The 20,939-nt window shown below is 45.7% G+C and overlaps 2 protein-coding genes across 2 annotated transcripts in view; one reads left to right on the plus strand and one right to left on the minus strand.

Moving 5' to 3' along the window:
* The window catches only part of Gm30990 (predicted gene, 30990), a 32,820-nt gene that overhangs the window by 3,979 nt on the left and 7,902 nt on the right, over window positions 1–20,939 (minus strand). Inside the window, exons 4-6 of the mRNA XM_030251154.1 lie at window positions 5,539–5,642; window positions 4,764–4,837; window positions 752–890 (exon numbers count right to left, since the gene is read on the minus strand). The gene's annotated coding sequence lies outside the window, so the exon portion shown is untranslated. The remainder of the gene's footprint in view (window positions 1–751; window positions 891–4,763; window positions 4,838–5,538; window positions 5,643–20,939) is intronic.
* Window positions 16,468–20,939, plus strand: part of Pdcd4 (programmed cell death 4) — a 45,362-nt gene continuing 40,890 nt past the window's right edge. The window contains exon 1 of the mRNA NM_011050.4: window positions 16,468–16,693. The gene's annotated coding sequence lies outside the window, so the exon portion shown is untranslated. The remainder of the gene's footprint in view (window positions 16,694–20,939) is intronic.

The raw sequence follows: 20,939 nt of genomic DNA on the forward strand, positions 1-20,939 counted from the left end.
GCATTACTTTTAGGTTAGATTCTTTTTTTTCCCATTGATTTACATAGTTATGTGTTCAATTTACACCCCCATCAAAGCCCCCCTCCACCTCTCCTCCCAGTCCCACCCTCACAGGTCCCTCCTCCACTTACCCCCTCCCCTTGAGTACCATCCACCCAAGGACATCCAGTCCCAGCAGGACTAAGCACATCCTCTCTCTCTGAGGCCCAACCAGGAAGTCCAGCTAGGGAAAGAGGATCCAAAGACAGGCAACGGTGTCAGAGACAGCCCCTGCTCCAATTGTTAGGGAGCCACATGAAGACCAAGCTACACAGATGCTACACATGTGTGTGTAGGGGGGCCTAGATCCAGCCCATGCATGCTCTTTGGTTGGTGGTTCAGTCTCTATGAGCCCCCATGGGCCCAGGTTAGTTGGCTCTGTAGGTTTTCCTGAGGAGTCCTTGACCCTTCCAGCTCACTCAGTCTGGACTCTACTCCTCTACTCTTCCCTAAGACTCCCCAAGCTTTGACTGTGGGTTGTCTGCATCTGTTTCCATCCGCTGCTTGATGAAACCTCTCAGGAGACAGTTATGCTAGGCTCCTGTCTGCACGTATAGCAGAGAATCAGTAACAGTGTCAGGGGCTCTCTCTCATGGGATAGGTCTCTCAAGTTGGACCAATTATTCTTTAAAATGCAGCAATGTGCTTGGCACAGACGGCTATGCAGGTTCTTTAAGTCCATGGAGACAGGCGTATCTGTGTCTCTCCTCACCTTGTGTCCGTATAACACCTTCTCTTCATGCTTGGCATATGAGATGGACTCAAGTTCACTGACAGGAGCAACAGTGTTTTCTCAAGGAACTGCCCAGTCCTCTCTCAAAGTCTCCATAGACAGAACTTTGAGTGGCAGGCTGAAATATGGATAGAAAAACAGATCACATGAGCATCCGCACACCCCCCCACCATCACAGCATAGTCTAGACATCAGGGAGTCCACAATGATTTGGTTTCAGTCTCCCCATGTATATTTTTGGGCTTGTGACAGACATACTTGGTGCCAATTGCTCTGACTATCCCAGACTCTTGAAGAAATTCTAGAGAGAAATGAGCACACAAAGAATGTATTTGTACGTGCTGAAGTGGGGGTGGTCTGCAGCTGTGTTAAGAAAGAAATGTGGTAAAAATTGAGAACACACGGGCCAGATCAGACTACCCTAAAGGGAAGAAAGGGGGATTGTGGCAGAGCTCCCCCACTCCTGCCATCACTTAGGGCTCTGCAGAGGAGTATGGGAAGAGGCAACCAGAAAGGTGGATGGAAATCCAGAGAAGCATGACATTAAGAAAAACCAAGGAAGCCTTTCCAGTGGGGGAGGCCTGGGCTTCCCCACATGTTCTAAGGAATCGGATCTGCGAGGCACATGGTGGTTCTGAATATAAACTGGGCTGAGCAGAGAGCTAACTGGGAAAGGTGAGAAGCCTTAAAGCAGGGAGCACTGTGTTTGAGCTAAGGTCATTTCAAAGCTGTGGTGCCCGAGGTGACATAGCTAGTTTCCATCAATTTGTAGATGCAGGCACATCCAACCTGTGGTCCATCAGCCACATGTGTCTAAGGCTGTGAGTGCGGCCCAACACAAACTCTTAAACTTACTTAAATTATGAAATCTTTGGTGATTTTTAAAAAATAATTCAATTGTATAGTTCTCAAGTATGAACTTTGTAGATGAAAAAGTCATGTTGCAATGTTAAGAGGTTGGGCATGGGATGTGAAGATGACTCATGTTAAATAAGGAAATCTTATTAAATGTTAAATCTCTTTCTAAGGAGAGATGGGGATCCTCCAAACAAGCTGGCTAGCTAGACTGGACCAACTGGCAAGTTCTGGGTTCAAGAGCAAGCACTCGCCTCAATAGATTAGGTAGAGAGCAACTGAGGAAGACATTCAACATCAGTCTGTGCCTTGCACACACATGTGCATATGCAAACGGTCATCCACACGTTCCCACATGAACGCAGATACCCATGCACATCTGTATGTACACACACCCACACCACCATCCATCTGCACACAATTTTACAGAACAAACAGCTCTGACTTTGGAATCCCCTCTGCCTTGCCCCAGCCACCCCTGGAGACTCACTGGCATTCAATTCTCAAGCCAAGCCTGACCGAGATAGGAAATGTAGAAACAGTCACACCCACCATTGCTGAGAACTGCTGCAGAAAAAAAAAAAAAAAAAAAAAAAGCCAGCCTCTGCAAACACACATGGTCTGACCAACATGGGCTCTGGCCCCTGGGTCCCTTGTGCTGAGTTGAGTTCACAAGCTGCCAAACTTGCTGCAGGCAACACTGTCCTAGATGGGCAGGGTCCCACCTGGGAGCTTCTCTGCTCTAATCCTCTCTCTAGTCTGATGCTGGCCTCAAGTTTCCTCTAAAATAGATCTGATCTCCAGTCAGTCCAACTACTTACTGAGCCACAAAGTTTGTTTTTTTTCCGTATGATTGTCCCTGTTTTAGTAAATAATTCATAGGGGGTTTCTATCCCACCTTCAGTTATTAGTTCATGGATAAAAGATACGAAAGTTTTAGATTTATAATGAGCCTTAATAGCACTAGAGCTGGGCAGATATCAACCATCTACGCTTCTTATTTTGTCTTCTTCCCTGTCAAACAATGCTGAGATATGACTTGCCATGTTCTGCCTGGGCTTCTCTTACTCTGACTGGCCCTCATGGCCAGTTTTCACCATCCCTTACCCTATGACCTCTTTCTCCACTCTCATCTCCTTGTAGTCTCTCTCTCTGACCCAAGCCCTGCCTACCTCTCTTCTGCCCAGCTACAAGCTCTAGGCATCTTTACTGACCAATCAGGGATAACTTGGGGGTTACATGTCATCATTTGGTGTACCTGAGAATTTCCTTGTCCCAGAGGGCAACCAGATCTTGGGGACCAGTATTTAGCATTACAATCCATAGCCACAGACCAAACCTCAGCGTGTCCCTCCCTTCTTTATCCTGGGAAGATAATACTGCTTCTTTGAGGAGTTCATTCCTTGTAATTTAAACAGCACGACTCAGTCTGTCCTATCCCTCTCAGGCAGGTGTCCACCAGAGCTAGACCTAAGCTATCAGAGCACTTCATCCTTATTCATTATTGTGGGAGAGGGGTGTTTTAACAGCTCTATTCTCGGGCTGGATCAACGACTCATTGGTTAAGAGCACTGACTGCTCTTTCAGAGGTCCTGAGTTTAATTCCCAGCAACCACAGGTTGGTTCACAACCATCAGTAATGGGACCTGATGCCCTCTTCTGGTGTGTCTGAAGAGAGCGACAATGTACTCACATACATAAAATAAATACATCTTTTAAAAAAAAGTATTCTCCCTCCATTTGCCTCCTATGACTGTTTTATTCCCCCTTCTGAGATTCAACAATCCTCACTTGGGCCTTCCTTCTTGCTTAGCTTCTTTGGGTCTGTGGAATATAGCGTGGGTATTTTTTATTTTATCCACTTGTGATTACATGCATGGCTGTCCTCTGAGAGGCTCCACCCAGCAGCTGACTCAGAAGGATGCAAAGACTCACAGCCAAACATTTGATGGAGCTTAGGGACTCTTGTGGAAGAGTTGGGAGAAGGATTCCAGACCCTGAAGGAAAAGGCCACAGGGAGAGCAACAAAGTCAACTAACTTGGACCCTTGGGGCTTTCAGAGACTGAACCATCAATCAAAGACCTAGCCACGCCCCCCACATATGTATCAGATGTGCAGCTTGGTCTTCATGTGGATCCTGAACAACTGCAGGGGGTGGCTATCCCAAAAGCTGTTGCCTGTCTGTGTATGTTCTTCTAGCTGGGCTGCCTCATCTGGCGTCAGTAGGAAAGGATGTGCCTAGCCCCACAGAAACTTAGAGCGCTAGGTGGGAGAATACCCAGGGGGTTCTCCACCCACTCAGAGAAGAAGTGTGGGGGGAGGGGAGAGCAGGGAAGGATTGTGGGAAGTGGTGACCAGGAGGTGGGGCAGTGAACAGGATTTGACCCTGGAGTTAAAAACAAGTAGCCATGAATTCTGCAACTGTAGGGCAAAGCCTATATGCGTAGCACAATATTTACATGGCTCAAGACCTACTTCTTGATGGTTCCTGCTACTTGAGTGACAAACTTTAGTTTTCACTTCAGTTCTAGTCTGAGCTCACTCAGTTTATGTCTGTGATCATTTGAATGTAGACTATAGAACTTTGTATAAAATAAGGTCAGAACTATTTTTTTACAGTCATATTAAGATTTTTGTTTGTCCCTGCACTTGGGAGGCAGAGTCAGGTGGATCTCTGAGGCTAGCCTGGTCTACAGAGAGAGAGAGAGTTCCAGGACAGCCAGGGCTACACAGAGAAACCGAGGCTTGGAAAATGAAAATAAATACATACATACATACACAAATAAACAAACACCCCATCCAAAACATCTTTTATTTGCTTTTCTCACTTGATGACACTTAAACTGACAGGACAAAAGCAATGGAGAGAACAACCCTGGTTTCCTCAGCCCTGGGTGCCTCTGCTCTTTGGGAAGCACAGAGGGTCAAGTAACTTCATCTCCTCTTCTCAGCAGTGGTGGTGTTGTTCCTCTGAGACAGAAACATTCCACACTGCAGGGAAGCTCTTCACACAGGAAAGTGAACAACTCAAAATAGCTTCAGGAAGTCCCTGAAACTGAGCAGATTCAGTAGCTGCCCCCCCCCCCACACACACACACACCAGCAGAGTAAGCAACAAAAGCTGAGAATCCTCACCAGACTGAAGGATCCCAAGCTGCAAAGATTCAGGCAAGCCAAAGTGTAAAGATGTCTGAGACCAGATTAGATGCCTGGAAGAAGCAGAAACCAGCTCAGCTGCCTAGAAGAGATTGACACCAACTGAGAGACCTCAGCCTTTTGAGCCGCCTACAGGCTGTGCAGTGTACTCCAAGTTCCCTGCTTTTTGCCCTGACAGCCATGCAGGTGATTCAGGAGTCTTTGAGTCATTTCTGCTCCTGTAAATAACCCCTCACTCATACCCATGTCAGTAGTCCCAGCAAACCCATTGGTTCACCAAGTTAGACTTTAGTGTTGGTAGCCACACTTTAGTTTATCATGGGCCCCCAATCTGGGATGAGTAGATGTATATATTACGTCTTCTCAGGGAAAGTTTGTCACTCAAGCAGCAGGAACCATCAAGAAGTAGGTCTTGAGCCATGTAAATATTGTGCTACGCATATAGGCTTTGCCCTACAGTTGCAGACTTCATGGCTACTTGTTTTTAACTTCAGGGTCACATGGATATCTATCTATCTACCTATCTATCCATGTAAATGCTTTTATTGGCATTGTCTCTTGTACAACTTACACGACAGTTTACACTAGTCCTGAGAGCCATGTTTTTTGGACTGTTTCCTGTGACTTGGTGCCCCAAGATGGAATGATACTTCATGGATGTGGGATGTAGCTCAGTGGATAGAGTACTTGCCTCGTATGCACAGAGTGCTTGGTTTAACACACAGGACCTTATAAGCTGGGCAGACGGTCTTACCCTTGTAACTCCAGCTTTCAGGAGGAAGAGGCGGGATGGCTACAAGTTGATGTCCATCCTCAGTTACAAGTGAAGTTTGCACTCAGCCTGGGCGTGAAGAGGCCCTGTCTCAAAGGTTAAATGAAGTAAAAAATAAAAACAGTCATTCAACTTTCCACATCCATCTATAGAGTCAACTAATTATAGATCAAAAGCATTAGGAAAAAATGTGTGTCAGTGCCGAATGTATATAAACATGATTCCCTGGGTAGTATTCAATAGCTAGTCACTTAACATTGGCACTACATTGATAACTGTAAACAATCTAGAGGTCATTTAAGGTATATGAAGAGAGATATGTAGGTTTTATGCAAACATTACACCATTTTATACAGGGACCCGCGGATTTAGGGCTCCTAAAAATCCATATCTTGTGGAATGAATACCATAAACTGCACAAGAAGAGAGGCTGGGTCTGTTTAATCTGAGTATGCCTAAGCCCTGATATATGCCCAGCCCATCACAGACCCTTGAGAAGTGTGTTGAATAACGAGCCAATGAATGATGAATGCTTTTTCTAGTCCCCAAGTCCCTTAGCCAGAACCCTGCCTGCATTATTAATGTTGTTCAAAGCACTGAACTCAGCACTATGGCCAGTTGTCTTCCCCAATGATATGTTTTGCAAGATGAATGACATTTTTAGATTTAAATTCGTTCCCTTAGCGGCCAGGACTCGGCAAGAACAACTGTTTTCCATTAAACTCAGCCTCTGGGAGGCCTCCAGTCTCCTGGTGGTTTGGGCTAGGGAAGAAGAGCCAGTGGTTTTTGGTTGTCATGTCATTCGACAAAGTGCTAATGTCAGCTATGGAAGAGGAAAAACTCACAGGAACTATGCCTCTTGTCCTGCTGGGCTAGGCTGTTGAGCCATAGTTTCCAGGAAGCATGTGTGTATATGCTCTTAGGTGCTTTTCTGAGCTCTTGGGTATATCTTTGCTTCCTTCTTGAAGAATTTTGTAAAAAGTGGAAAGTTTAGGGGATGGAGAGGTAACAGTTAAGAGCACTGGCTGCTCTTCCAGGGTACCCAGGTTCGATGCCCACCACCCGCGTGGTGGTTTATAGCCATCTCTAAAACTAGTTCTGAAGGAATTGAAATCCTTTTCTGGCTTCATTAAGTATCAGGCACATACATGGTGCACAGACATACTTGCAGATAAAACACACACACACACCTAAATTGAAATAATAATAGGTTTTTCTGTAGGCAATGTTAGAGGCAGAGACAAGAGAAAGAATGAACATATCCTAATAGGTATTATCTTAAACATATTAGTTTACTGTCTGCCAACTAAAAATTATTAAAGAAAAAGGGAATATTTTATGATATGGGTATTATGTTATCTTCAACTGCTTCTTTCAAAGATGTAACACATAAAATCTTGTTACACGCATAGGTGAACATTTGAAGTGGATTTTAATGATAGAAACCACTTTCATTGACTCCTAACTAGGCTAAACATTGTTCCTCAAAAGAAAGTTAACAAGCCGGGCGTGGTGGCGCACGCCTTTAATCCCAGCACTTGGGAGGCAGAGGCAGGCGGATTTCTGAGTTCGAGGCCAGCCTGGTCTACAAAGTGAGTTCCAGGACAGCCAAAGCTACACAGAGAAACCCTGTCTCGAAAAACCAAAAAAAAAAAAAAAAAAAGAAAGTTAACTTTTTCTCATTAGGAGACCTGTATGATAAAAAGTTATTCTTAATTACTATTATACTTTTAACCTCACCAATAAAAGTCTCTTAGAGGGCTGGAGATGTAGTTCACACAGTAGAATAGGTATTCCCTGAGCCCCAAGTTCACTCTCCAGCCCCACATGATCAGGTATGGCAGCAGGTGCCTGTGATCCAACTCTCAAGTTCTTCCCTGGTTGTATATTGAGTTCAAGACCAGCCTTCACAATACGAAACCCTTCTCTTTAAAACATCTAGCCAGGGCCACTTCACTTCTGCTTGTTCGAGTTTGGGTTTAGGTCTTTTCAAAGACTAAGCAATTTTGTTCGGAGCTAGTTTTTGAGGCTTCTGACCCTCACCACAGAGGAGCCATCAGAGAAAGTCGACCCAGTTGAGGATCCAGAAACTCCTCAGATGAAAGATGAAGTCAAGGTCATGAAAAGCCTAACCCTGAACCCCAGTGTCAAGCGGTCAGCGCATCATCATTGCAGGCTCCGGATTGAGAGCAGACCTGTGGAGAACGGAAGTGACGAATCTTGAGGGAAGTTCAAAGCGCCTTTCCCGAGAGAAGGGTCCGCACGGGTCCGCACATTGTTGTCTGTGCTGCAAGATCCTATAGCAAGGATGAGAAGGATTGAGCAGAGACAAAAAAGGCTCAAAGGAAATGAGCATAAAGGGAACAGTGAGTCATTCAGGAGTCTTTGCACTTTCTGCCGTTTTCAAAGATGGGATCCTTCGGAGGATGCTAAAATCGGGGAGAATTAGGACAGTCAGTTTAAATTGTACACTGTCCTTCCTGCTAAGGATGCCACGCAGCGGATGTGAAAGCTGGTTTTCGTTTGTTTTGTTTTTTTTTTTTTCATTTTTTTTATTAGGTATTTAGCTCATTTACATTTCCAATGCTATACCAAAAGTCCCCCATACCCACCTACCCCCACTCCCCTACCCACCCACTCCCCCTTTTTGGCCCTGGCGTTCCCCTGTACTGGGGCATATAAAGTTTGCAAGTCCAATGGGGCTCTCTTTCCATTGATGGCCGACTAGGCCATCTTTTGATACATATGCAGCTAGAGACAAGAGCTCTGGGGTACTGCTTAGTTCATATTGTTGTTCCACCTATAGGGTTGCAGTTCCCTTTAGTTCCTTGGGTGCTTTCTCTAGTTTCTCCATTGGGGGCCCTGTGGTCCATTCAATAGCTGACTGTGAGCATCCACTTCTGTGTTTGCTAGGCCCTGGCATAGTCTCACAAGAGACAGCTATATCTGGGTCCTTTCAGCAAAATCTTGCTAGTGTATGCAATGGTGTCAGCGTTTGGAAGCTGATCATGGGATGGATCTCTGGATATGGCAATCAGTAGATGGTCCATCCTTTCGTCACAGCTCCAAACTTTGTCTCTGTAACTCCTTCCATGGGTGTTTTGTTTCCTATTCTAAGAAGGGGCAAAGTGTCCACACTTTGGTCTTCGTTCTCTTGAGTTTAATGTGTTTAGCAAATTGTATCTTATATCTTGGGTATCCTAAGTTTCTGGGCTAATATCCACTTATCAGTGAGTACATATTGTTTGTTTGTTTTTTAAGATTAAACTTTTTCTGGTGCTGGGGGATCTTCTAACTTGTTAACCTTTAAGTGATATAGGATGTGTGACATTTGGCTTCATGTGAATGACTTAAATTTACCCAAAGAATCGAGGATGAGTCAAAGGATTCTGTGAACTTTAGAAGACTCAAGCTTGGGGCCGAGGAATAATGTAAATAGAATTTGGAGAGGTTTGGTTTGGAAGGTAATTGGAATAGATCTTTGGATTCTTTTCGTTTGCAGGAATGTTTAATAAAGGCGATTTTTGTTATCTTGACTTTTTGTAACAAATATGCACAGAACAGATTAGAATGAGCCACTGGAGGTGGGGGGATTGTTTTTACATATGCATGTGTGGGCGTGCACACTCGTGACGTCAAGTTTGACTAGTCAATATACTTCCACCCATGGGATCAAACTCAGGCTGTCAGACCAGCACCTTTTCCCACCACCGAGTTATCCAGCTGGCCTCTTGTTTTACATTTTTGTGTTTGTGATGTGTGCTACTAGTTCTGCTTATTTTTGTTTGAAACAGGGTCTCTAGGAGGCCTAGCTAGTCTCTTAACTCTTGGTCCTGTCTCTCTGTTTTGCACCATAGGCTTGTCAGCAAAATCTGGAAAATGCGTGTCCTGATTTGGTATTTGTTCAGGCTTTGCCACGAAAACAAAACAAGACAAAACAAAACCAAAACCAAAAACCAAAAACCAAACAAAAACAAAAACAAAAACAAAAACAAAAACAAAACACCCAGTTGGTTGATATATTCCTAAATTACAAGTACGTGGCATTGTGTTGTGATATCATCTCACTAGGAAGACAACCAGATCATAACTATGCTTTAATTACCTGAGAGAGAAGTGTCGGGGAAGGAGTTAGGAAGAAAGCCCCCAAGGACTCACTAGGCATGCAGAAGGTTTTCCTAGGGATCAGGTGAGTCTATAGCTAAGACCAGCTAGGCGTCTTGATTAAACTCCATAGAGATTCGCTCAGCCCTCTCCGGGGCACCATTTCAGAGGTAATGAGCCCAGGGGAGTAGCCTAGGCGTCCAACCAAGCAGCTCTGCATTGTAATCTCATGCCCCCGTACTATAGAAGAGTTAATTTGCTAGAGCAGCTCCTAGCACTTGAGCAGATGCTTAAGGACATTTCAAAGCTTGCAGGCGAGCAGCCAGGCGGAAAGAAAGGATACAGAAGGCCAAAGCTTGAGCGGGAGAGGGCGATTCCTTCAGCCGTTTTGAACCTGTGGAGGTTGCTAGAGTTGTTTCTCTCCTTGACTTTGGGGGCTCAGTTTATCAGGTTTGGTGGTCGGCCCCTTTGCCCACTGGGTCAAAGTTTGGATATGCTAAATTAGCCTTAGGCTTGCTGTGTAACCAAAAAATGACCCTGGGCTTCTGATTCCTGTGTGTCTTAAATATTAAATATTGGGATTACAGCTGGGAACTACTGTAACAAAGTTCTAGAAATAAAAAGTTGTACATAACTAGGAAAAAAAATCTAACCAGGCGGTGTTGGTACATTGCTTTAACCCAAGCACTTGGGAGGCAGGGGCAGGCAGATCTCTGAGTTCTAGGCCAGCCTGCTCTATAGTGAGTCCCAGGATAACCAGGGTTACACAGAGAAACCTTGCATCAAAAACAGAAACAAAATAAAACAAACAAACAAAAAAACCTGAAAGAAAAACCACCCCAAAAAATATCTCATAGAAATCTGTTTTCTTTTGCTTTTTAAATACCTAGATAATCACATTGACTTTTAGCTCTTAAGACTCACAAACTCAGCCGGGCGTGGTGGTGAACGCCTTTAATCCCAGCACTCGGGAGGCAGAGGCAGGCGGATTTCTGAGTTCGAGGCCAGCCTGGTCTACAAAGTGAGCTCCAGGACAGCCAGGGCTATACAGAGAAACCCTGTCTCGAAAAACCAAAAAAAAGACTCACAAACTCTAAAATATTTACTGATTTCTTCTTTTTAGGAAGAATTTGCCAGTCTATGCTTAAATGGGTGATGCACAGCGTCTTTAGGAGTTATATGTGGCAAGGAAGAAGGGGGTGTAAATAGGTTCAGGCAGTATTTGTGTAGTCCTTGTAGGAAGTCCTGTGGGTTCTGTGTAGAAACACAATGTGGCTTCTGTCCCTGGGGAGCTTACCCTCCAGAGTTGGATGGTGGAAATTGGCTGGCTCTTGGGTGCCTGTGGATAGGTTGATGAGACAAGATGACCCCAACAGACTTTAAATGTGTCAGCTTGTCACTGGGTTATCTTGGCCAGAACATGTCTTCCCAGAAGGTCTCTGCTGGAGCAGTTCCAGGTGTACAAGGAAGATCATCAGATCAGGTGAGAACCACGAGACCAGCAGGGAAGAAGCCAAGGCCGGAATGTCAACCAGGATGGGGTGGCACTGTGATATTGGTTCAGGCAGGAGGCCAGAGAGTGGCACAGCACAGGAGAAACAAGTATGTAGGGCTCAGCAGTTCTGCCTGGTCGGTGGCTTTCTATTCTAGAGACGGGGGCTAAGTTGACTCTTCAGCTTCCTGGGCTCCAGGGTGGCTTAGTACAGCAGGGGTGCAGGGTGGCCCTCTCAGTGCAAAGGCCTGTGGGTATGTTGCTGCTTGTGCTTGTGGCCTTGAGACGTGTGCATGGTAATCTCTCTTGGTTCTCCCAGAAAAGATGACGATATGGCTTGTTATCTTTTCACCTTCTGCTCCAACTGAAGAAACCATACGCAGGAGAAACAGGTGCACTGGAGCCATGAGCCTTTGCTCTGAGGCAGCGTCAGTTGGTGGTGTGGTCTCTCACGCTCTCCAGTTTTGCAGTAGATCCTATGTTTTCAAGAGAACATCGGGGTGCCTCCGTGACCACCCCAGCGCATGCTGTGTAATTCTGAAGCTCCTGTGACAGGGAATCAGGTTGGAAGGGGAACATTACCCAGGACATCCTAGCTCACCACTATCAGAAGCCACTCAGGAGATGACTGTAGGGCTGATTGTAGACTGACCCCTGTCTAAGTGGGTCCTGAACAAGCTAGGCAGAAGGGTGTAAGCTATTTTTGCTAAGCCACCCAGGGGATGGCTTGGCAGTGTGGGATGAAGGTAGGCTTGGGGGTCAGGAGAATGCTATCTAGAGTCCAGGTTTTGTTTCTTAGTGGTTTGTCAATGGGCAAGTAACAGCTTGGTATGTGTAAATGTGCATGTTATATATGCCTGTATATGTGCATATGTACATGTATATGTGTATATGTGCATGTCTATGTGCATGTATATGTGTATATGTGCATGAATATAACTTGTGTTTATTCATGCATGTCCATATACATACATATGTGTGCATGTGGAGGCCAGAGGTCAATACTGAGTGTCTTTCTTTATCATTCCCCTGCAGATTTTTTGAGATACCTTCTCTCACTGAACCTGGAGCTCACTGGCTAAGCTACATGAATTGGCCAGTTATCTGCCCGCCTCTGCTGCATCAGTGTTAGGGTGATAGATGTGTGCAGCTGTGCCCAGCTATTATGTGGGTTCTGGGGATCCAAGTGTACACCCTCATGCCTGCACAGCAAGCCCTTTATCCACTGAGCCATCTCCCAAGCCCCGCACATGATAACTTCTCTAAGTTAGATATGTGTCTAACGTCAAGAAAATGAATGAACCTATTAAGAGGATAGAGAAAACACTAAATGTGGAAATCTATCCACTAAAAGAGAGAGAGAGAGAGAGAGAGAGAGAGAGAGAATGCTTTGAAGCACCCAGGAGGGATGGAAGTCAGAGTCTGATGGTAGTGGGCACAAAGCATCTGTGCTTGGTGAGAAATATTAATCCTCTGCTGAAAGCTGAAAATATTTCGCCCAAGCCTGGCATTTGTTTTTGAACTTTGTCTGCATTATCTTTCATCATGCAGGAGTTCAAAACGTTCCAGTGTTCAAGTCTGCTTCTGGGCTTCCTGTCTTGCTTAAGCGGCCTCTTCATCCTCACATTATTATGCAAGCTGTTTCCTGGGTTTTCTTGCAATGATTTTATAGCCTCGTTTATGCACTTGCGTGTGTTTAGCACACAGGAGTTTGTATTTGGGGATACGTGGGGTATACGTTGGCGGGTAAGTCATGGTCTTACGGTCAGGGCTGCTTTTCTCTGCTCTAAGTATATCAGGGAGATGGTTTCTTAACTGATTTTGTTATTTGATGATGTCATACATATACACAGCATGCTTTTACTCTTTCCCCATACCCCATCTCTTCTTCCTCCATTCCTATTAAGTGCCCACTCTCTTTCCAACCCATTCCCCTGTTATAGGAGCCAGAGGCTGTGGTGGTTACAAAGGCACCTGCTGTTTGACCAAAGTTATGTTTCCTTTGAGAAAACATTATCCAGCAGAGGTGAGGGTTTCTCCCTGAAAACTTGGAGATCACAAAGGACCACACGTGTTGCCCTTGTCCTGACAAATGCCTTCTGGGTTGGTTTTGTCACCCACTGAGAACTATCTAATAGTGCCTACTGACACCATCAGTGACCTGGTCTTCCTGAAGAAAATGATCTCCTGTCTCTAAATCTATCAGTAGCCAATAGCTCAACAGTGAGGGCTAGGGACCCCTGAATACCCTCCCTTGTGCATTCCAGACTCCTGATGGGTCCATCCCTTTACAAGTGCAGTGCAGGCATCTGCAGCTCCTATGATTTATGATTGTCAACTCTGGGTCTTGCCCTGAAGGTGGCATTTTCCAGCCCTTCTGGAAGATTTTTATTTTTGAGTGAAAAAAAAGTCTCATTAATGCACTCATTTATATGCGTAACATGACAGCTTGTTAACAGTGGTTATTAATATACACGGTAACTGGTTATTTATAGTGGGACTGCAGATGTTTGTAAATTTTCTTTTTATTTGTATTTTCATGTTGTTGTGCATAAATGATATGTATCTGTACACTGAAATATATTTAGAGGAAAAGTGTCAAGAAGGTGCTTTTATAACCAGGACTTCCCGTTAGCCTAGCTGCCTTGGCAAGATAGCTGGAGGCTGTCCGGGATAGCCCTGGGCAGTTTGGTACTTTTTGCTCTCAAACACTGACTGGGCTTGATACACAGGAGAGACACATGCTCAGTTGGTTCCATTTCTCTAAAGCCCACAGGATTCACACAGATGAAATGACAACAGATCAACTCATTGAACTTAGGTGTTTGGTCTGGCCGCAAATCTTATTTCCTGATCCGCCCCCTCTCCTCCCATACTGGGTAAACCACATGTGTTAGGAGGAAATTCACCCTCTAAAGTCACGGGTAAAGGTCAAACAGATTTGCATCCTGGGCCAACTGGTCAAGGAACAGGCTTGTTTGGACCATCCGACCTATTTGCAGATAGAGTTGGGCAAGAATGAATGTGAGTGCCCATCTGCACCCCAGTGGTTAGCTTGGGTTGCCTTTATTCCTTATGAGTCACGTCTCTGTCTCTGAGGTTTTGTATGATCCCTGTGCCATACCTGACCTAACTGTAGCCAGAACATTGTGGAAGAGGCTCGCGGTCAACTGGAGAGTTTCCCCCTTTAAATACTCAAACTTTAATAAGTGGAAATATTTAAAAAATAATTTATTTTCTAAAATAATGTTCTGTAAAGCATTGCCTTGTTAAACTCTGCAGGGCCACCATTAGAAATGTCTTCAATAAATGAGCTAAATACCTAATAAAAAATGGAAAAAAAAAAAAAAGAAATGTCTTCAAAGCCGCCAGAGCAATTGTTCCATTCTGATGGCCGAGTGACTAACTAACCTGTTTGTCCCAGGAATATCTGGTCCTGTTGTCTTCCTTCTTTCTACAGTTTGTTTTCCTTCCTTTTGTCTTTTAACAGTCCCATTGATAATCAGTGCATTTATCTCCAGGAGCCAAACTCGTGCTAACAGTCACATGTCACCAACGGTGGGAAGCTGGAAAACCAAGCCTATTGACAGTACACAAACAATGAAAGCACCTTCTCCAGGGGCAAACCTAATGGGACTTTTGTCTGAGTAAAGTTTGAGGTGATGGGGGTTCTTTCTCTCTTGCTCACTCACACGTTGAGGGGGGACTTTCTGCCTGGTTTTATACTGTTACTTTACAGCTGAAGAATGGATACCAGTGGGAATGGACTCAGCAAGAACACAAGGCAAGCGAGGGACACACAACGGGGTCTTCCTCAATCCATGCTCTCTCCTGAGGTTGGGCCCTGATGAGACCAGTGGGGATGCTTGGCTGGTGCAGAGCTCCTTAGAACCCCCCTGGACTGTTTGTCTAGCCCAGATGCAGTCCCTGTGTCCCTGGGAAGCTTATCTGAGTTCCAAGAACCACCTGGATCCCTTCTGCTGATAGATAAGGCAGCGGACTCTGCTTCCTCCTTGGGAATTAGTGTTCTGAATTGCTGTGTTTACCTCTAGAATGTAGATTTGTTGCAGCTGAGCCCTGCAGGGGGCTATTCAAGTTTATCTTCTCTAGGTAGTCATATGCTGGGCGGCCACCAGCGGAAGTCAGCTGCAAAACACCTAGTCTGGAACACACACGCATGCACACACACATCTCATACAACCAAAGCCAGCTGCTTCTCACTGTGACATCCTGTCCCAGAAGGCTCACTTCTTAGAATGTGGAGAGCTGGCCAAGACAAGCGGCTAGGGCAGCAAAAGCCCCAGGGGAGTCTGTCTACTAAGAAAGGACACTGCATGCAATAGACTCACTTCTACATCTCTCATGTAGGGAGATGGCTGGGTGAGCGAGGGCAGAGAAGAAATCCACGGTGAGGCTACCCAACTGGCCAGCTAAAATTCTGAGCTATTTCATTCAGGGAACAAAAAAACCCATTGGGAAAATGTTTTCTGGTTTTTGTTTTGTTTTTGTTTTTCTCACTTCAGGAAATTCTATAGAGGGCTAACAAAAGGCCCCACCCTGCTCCAACTCCTATGGCCCTGAGCTGCAACCTCTCCATTGGTCGTCTCATGTCTGATCTATCACTTAAGATCATGAGAAAGACCATGAGCTGTGGCTTTCCCTCCCTCCCCAGCTCCAAGTCCCCCTCTTTGCTTTCACCTTTCCTCGGCTTTGATCTGTAGTGTTCCTAATGTACTCTTTACTCCTAACCACACACCATACTTATTTTTGTGGGTCTTATTTTTCCTGCTGGTCTAATCTGTGTGTTTTCAGGGTAAGGCCTCTGCTTATCTTTGTACCCAAAGCCTTAATAGGCTCTTTATTATGGGATGCTCAATACAGTTGAAGTAAACCAGGAACAGAGCCAGAGTTCACCCTTAGAGGTGTCACCAGGCACCCAAATTCTCCACTGCAGGAAGAACACCTCCACTCTAGCCTGCCCAGGAACATTGCAGACAGAGACCTTAGTGTCATGCGCCCCAGTTCCTCCAAAGACAAGGAGACAGAAAGCCAGGCCTGGACAGTTAGTCTTTGTGGTTAGCTTCATGTATAACCAAGAGAATCAATATTTGGCCAGGAGAAGTCAGGTAGGAGGTGGGAGAGCTGGGATTTAAGCCAGGCTCTCCCTGACATAGAAGCCCCCTTTTTTCCCTCCCATGAATGAGTCCATAACCCCACACTGGAGAATCCAGCTGCTTTGCTGTTTTCCCAGAAAAGGGCTCTGGTTGGCCCGGCCTGGGAGGGTCTAGGAACCCAGACAGGCAGCAGCTGGCTGCAGTCCATTCCTCCAGCTATGTGGCTGGAGAAGCTGTTTATGAACGCTGCCTGTCTGAGCCTCACCCAGCAGCCTACCCCAGCTACCCCAGCAGCCCAGCTACCCCAGCTACTCCAGCAGCCCAGCTATCCCAGCTACTCCAGCAGCCCAGCTACCCCAGCTACTCCAGCAGCCCAGCTACCCCAGCTACCCCAGCTGGGGCTTTTCACAGACGACTAAGTGGGCAGGTAAATGAACACCAGCCTTTGTCTGCAGGCTGTGGTGTTTTCTGGTGAGGAGTTCGTGTTGGCCATCGTGCTAGGGGGCAAGGGAAGTGGGGGGTCTCCAGCCTTTTCTGCCTGTGAACCTCTCACTCCAAGACAGCAAAGGGAAGGAGGGGTGAAGGGCTTGGACCAAGCAAAGCCTAAGTGGAAATACGAAAGAAAAATGGTCTGTATTCAGGGCAAGGGATAAGGGATTGCTTGAGGGCTTGAACTAGGTTTTATGTCACAAGGCAGCAGAAAACAGCAGAAAACTCAGTGTTGATAGATGGCTTAGATCCCAGCCCTGCCTGTCACTGCTTGGGTGGGAATAGGCAAGTTGTTCTGTTTTATTTTTGTTTTTTTTTTTTTAACCTCTTAGCCTTCGTTTCTTTATCTGTTGTACAAAGAGGATAACCGCGGTATTTTTCTGGGTTTGGCAAAGACACAGAGGCACTGTATCGTGCTAGGCACGCTGTAGCCAGTAAGTGGCAGAGTCCCTATGAGTTTTTTTTCCTTTAAATATCTCCTCGGTTCCTAGACTTGTGAACTATTGAAAAGGCCAGGGCTGCAGAGGGCACCCACACAAGAGTGTCTGATGACTATGGATAGAAAAGAGAGAAACAAAATCATCATGAGCAGCAGGCCCACATTTAGAGGAACTGTGGTCCAGAAGCGGTTGAGTGGGAGACAATCTGTTTCTAGTTAGGGAACAAACAGACAACGGGAGAACCGTAAAGTTGTTGCTTCATAAGTGTCAAAGCTCAACAGAGAGAGGGGGAGGTGGAGGAAGAGGGGGGAGAGGGAGGTGGAGAGGAAGATGTGTTGTGAATGATGTACATGTGTGTGGCATATGTGTCTGTACAGTGTGGCATATGTGCTTGATGTGTGTGTATGTGTGTGCACGCACGAGTAGAGGAGTGTTATGTCTATAGTAAGATTGTCGAGACCCTGGCTTCTTTTCACTTTCAGTGTTTAGTAATGATGGAAATATTTTTATGTAAATTTAGTATATGCATGCCTTCTGTAACTCTCCCAGTGACTCCCAGGTAAGGAAAGTGAGTCTTAGGTCACTTGTTGATGGTCAACCCAACTTTCTGATAGAGGTGGCCCTGAGCCTAGACCTACCCAACGACAGCAGTGTTCAGGCTTACTCCTGAATGAAGGAACTCCTGAATGCAAATAGACTTCAGGTTTGGCTCTGTGTCTGCTACGCGGTGAGCTCTTCTTGTGGCAAGTCACCTAAACAACTGTGTTCTGTTTGTGCTCCCAGACCCACAACTTCCTGTGCAGCTTGTTGCCACCCTCATTTTTATTTTTGTCAGCTCTTCCTCTGAGGCAGGCCTCACCCCAGTGATGCAGGCTCACTAGTTGGAAGACGGCTGGCCTCTGGGCTGAGCCCGAACATTCAATTCTGCCTCAGCCCAGGCCAACTGGGCGTGTCAACTTGATGAGAATGTTTGAGATCAAGTGTGGCTGGGGGCCCTGGAGAACTTCAGCTTCCTGCCATTCCTGGGGTGAGTCTCCAGAGGAGAGAAGGCCCCAGGCCCTCTCTTGGCATGTTCACAACACAGTAAGGCTTCAGCTGTGAGCTGCTTGCAGTAGTTTTCTCTGAATGGCTCCCTCAGGCCCAGCAAATGGCAGGGATGCCCTGGGCCAAACCCAGAAGTGAAACCCTAAGGGGAGACACCCCAACCCCCACCCCTGCCAATAGCTCTTATATAGAAAATAGAAGTTTTCTTCATTTATTTGCTCTTTTACCAAACATTTATTGGCAAGTGCCTACAAGCATTAAGATCTGGCCTTTCAGAAATCCACAGTTCCAATGGGAGAACCAATGTCAAAACACAAAGCTGAGTCCAGAGGCCAGCATGAGGCTACACAGGCAGCTAGGGAATCGTGGAACCTGTCCACCCTGGCTCAGCCTGGTGAATATCAGCTCTGGAGGCTCAGTCAGGATTCGAGAAGTAAATACTGATATCAACCAAGTATTATTATTTACTCAGTGATACAAGATATCAGGCTTCCCACCAAGAACCGTACAGATATCATTTCTTTTAATTTGAGCATTGGCCCTAGTGGGAAAGGTGCCACGCTTCTCTCTGTTTTCAGGAGAGGAGATGGAGGCACTGCATGTGAGGTAACTCGCTCAATGTGAGGATTTTATTTGTTGAGCGAAGTTCATCTGGGAAGCCACCTGTTTAGGTTTCATGAGGCTAAGGAGCACAGAGAAGATAAGATTGGTGTTTTTTTTTTTTTTTTTAAAGGTTTCTTGTATGAGGCGGAGGCTGTGCCAAGCACGGCCTGCTTGGGCACGCGGTCCTCCCTAGCTCTCAGGTCACATAAACCACCTCTGCTGTGGCTGGGAACTAGTTTGTTCCGTGGAACAAGTTCTAGCTTGTTGCTGGCCCTGCTCCCTCGAGGCCTGTGGCCTCTACTTTCAAATAGGTCTTCCCCCTTCTCTCTGCCTGCAGAAATTTTATAAGGCTTCCTGGACTTAGGATTCAGAAAGCAAACACGGCCTTAATGTACCACCCCAGGCTACTTCCCTCCTGATTGTGCAAGAGCTGGAGCCGTTTCACAGGCCTTTTAAACGTCTTCCCAGGCCTGTGGTGTTCCCTGGGAAAGCTGCTCAGGGCTGTCAGTGACTCAGGCATCTTTAAAGAGAGGTAGAGTTAGCACTCTGTGGTAGGAGATCTACTTCTAGAGGGTAACAATATTTTTGGGAACAACTGCTCTTTTGGAGAAAGTCACATTTGTCTGTTAAGGTCATGTGATCATGCTTGGAAAACTTTGGTTTCAAAGCAGTTATATAGCCTCCAATAAACCAGCTCCATCGGTGTCTGTGGCCACTAGCCAGCCAGTCAGAGTCACCTTGTGGCTCTGAGCACAAGTATTCACCATGCAGTTCTAGTGCCTTAACACCTGCCTTATATTTCTAAAAGAGTCTTAAGATTTATTTTCAACGTGTCTGAGTGTTTTGCCTGTGTGTTAGTATGTGTTCATGGGTGCTGTGTGTAAGTATGTGTACGTGTGTGCCGGGTATCCAAGGAAGTCAGAAGAGAGTCTCAGATCCCTGGGAACTGGAGTCACATCTAGTTGTGAGCTGTCTTGTGGGAGCTGGGAATCCAACTCTGGATAAAGAACAAGTACTCTCACCCACTGAGCCTCTTCCTGGGGCCTCTAACGCCTAATGCTGTGACCCTCCTTATAAGATTATTTTTGTTGCTACTTCAAAACTGTAATTTTGCTGCTGTTATGAATTGTAATATAAATATCTGTGTTTTCCAATGGTCTTAGGTGACCCCGGTAAACTAATCCCAGGTTGAGAACCCTCTGCTCTAGAAGGTGCTTAAGAGAAGGAGGTGTGTAAGCAAAAACCACCATCTAAACTCCCAGTTGTAAATGTGTGTAAACACGAACAAGGGTGGCCTAGAAGCAGACTCTTATATCATCTGCCAACTTTGAGATTATTTCGGGGGTCTGGAGAGATGCATACTGGTCTTCCAGATGATCTGACTTTGGTCCCTAGCTCCCACATCAGGAGGCCATCTCTAACTCTTGAAGATCATAAGGATGGAGACCTAAGGCCACTTGCACAAGGAGCCTCTGATGTGGACCTGAAAACGGCATCAAACTGCATTCTCCTGAGTTGGTGTTTTCCAGGGTGCGCTCCACAAGGTGTTAATAGGAAACATGCACAAAGAGGGCCAGGATCAAGGCGTTCACTCTGCACTGGGTTGTAGAAAGTCACGGGAAACTCACGGAACGTGGCAGAGCGCATTCCCAGAGGAATCAAATGATGTTCCTCCCTAAGAACTTCAAGGACTTTAAATAAATTCATGAGTTGTGTGGCTGTGCCTTTTGTTTAGAAGACTTCTGGCGACTTCATATCTACTGCTGGCATATTGATTGAGTAGAGATAGCTGCATATTGATTGAGTAGAGATAGCTGCCATACATAACCAGAATAACTATTGGGGTGTCCTATTCTCCATCATTGTCCTAGTAAAGATGGGGTTCCTTTAAAGATGCTTTGTGATGGTGTAAAATAAATGCATCATTCTCCCCTCAGAGGGAATAAGAGATAATGTATTCTGGAGCCAAATATGATCATGACCCGAGAACACAAATTTAGGTTACTGCAAATACCAGTTTCCATGGGAACAGTTCCAGTTAGTTTTTGGTTTGGTTTGTTTGTCTCGAGACAATGTTTCTCTGTATAGCCCTGGTTA

Source organism: Mus musculus, chromosome 19 (genome assembly GCF_000001635.26).
Source record: "Mus musculus strain C57BL/6J chromosome 19, GRCm38.p6 C57BL/6J".
NCBI classification, from domain to species: Eukaryota; Metazoa; Chordata; class Mammalia; order Rodentia; family Muridae; genus Mus; species Mus musculus.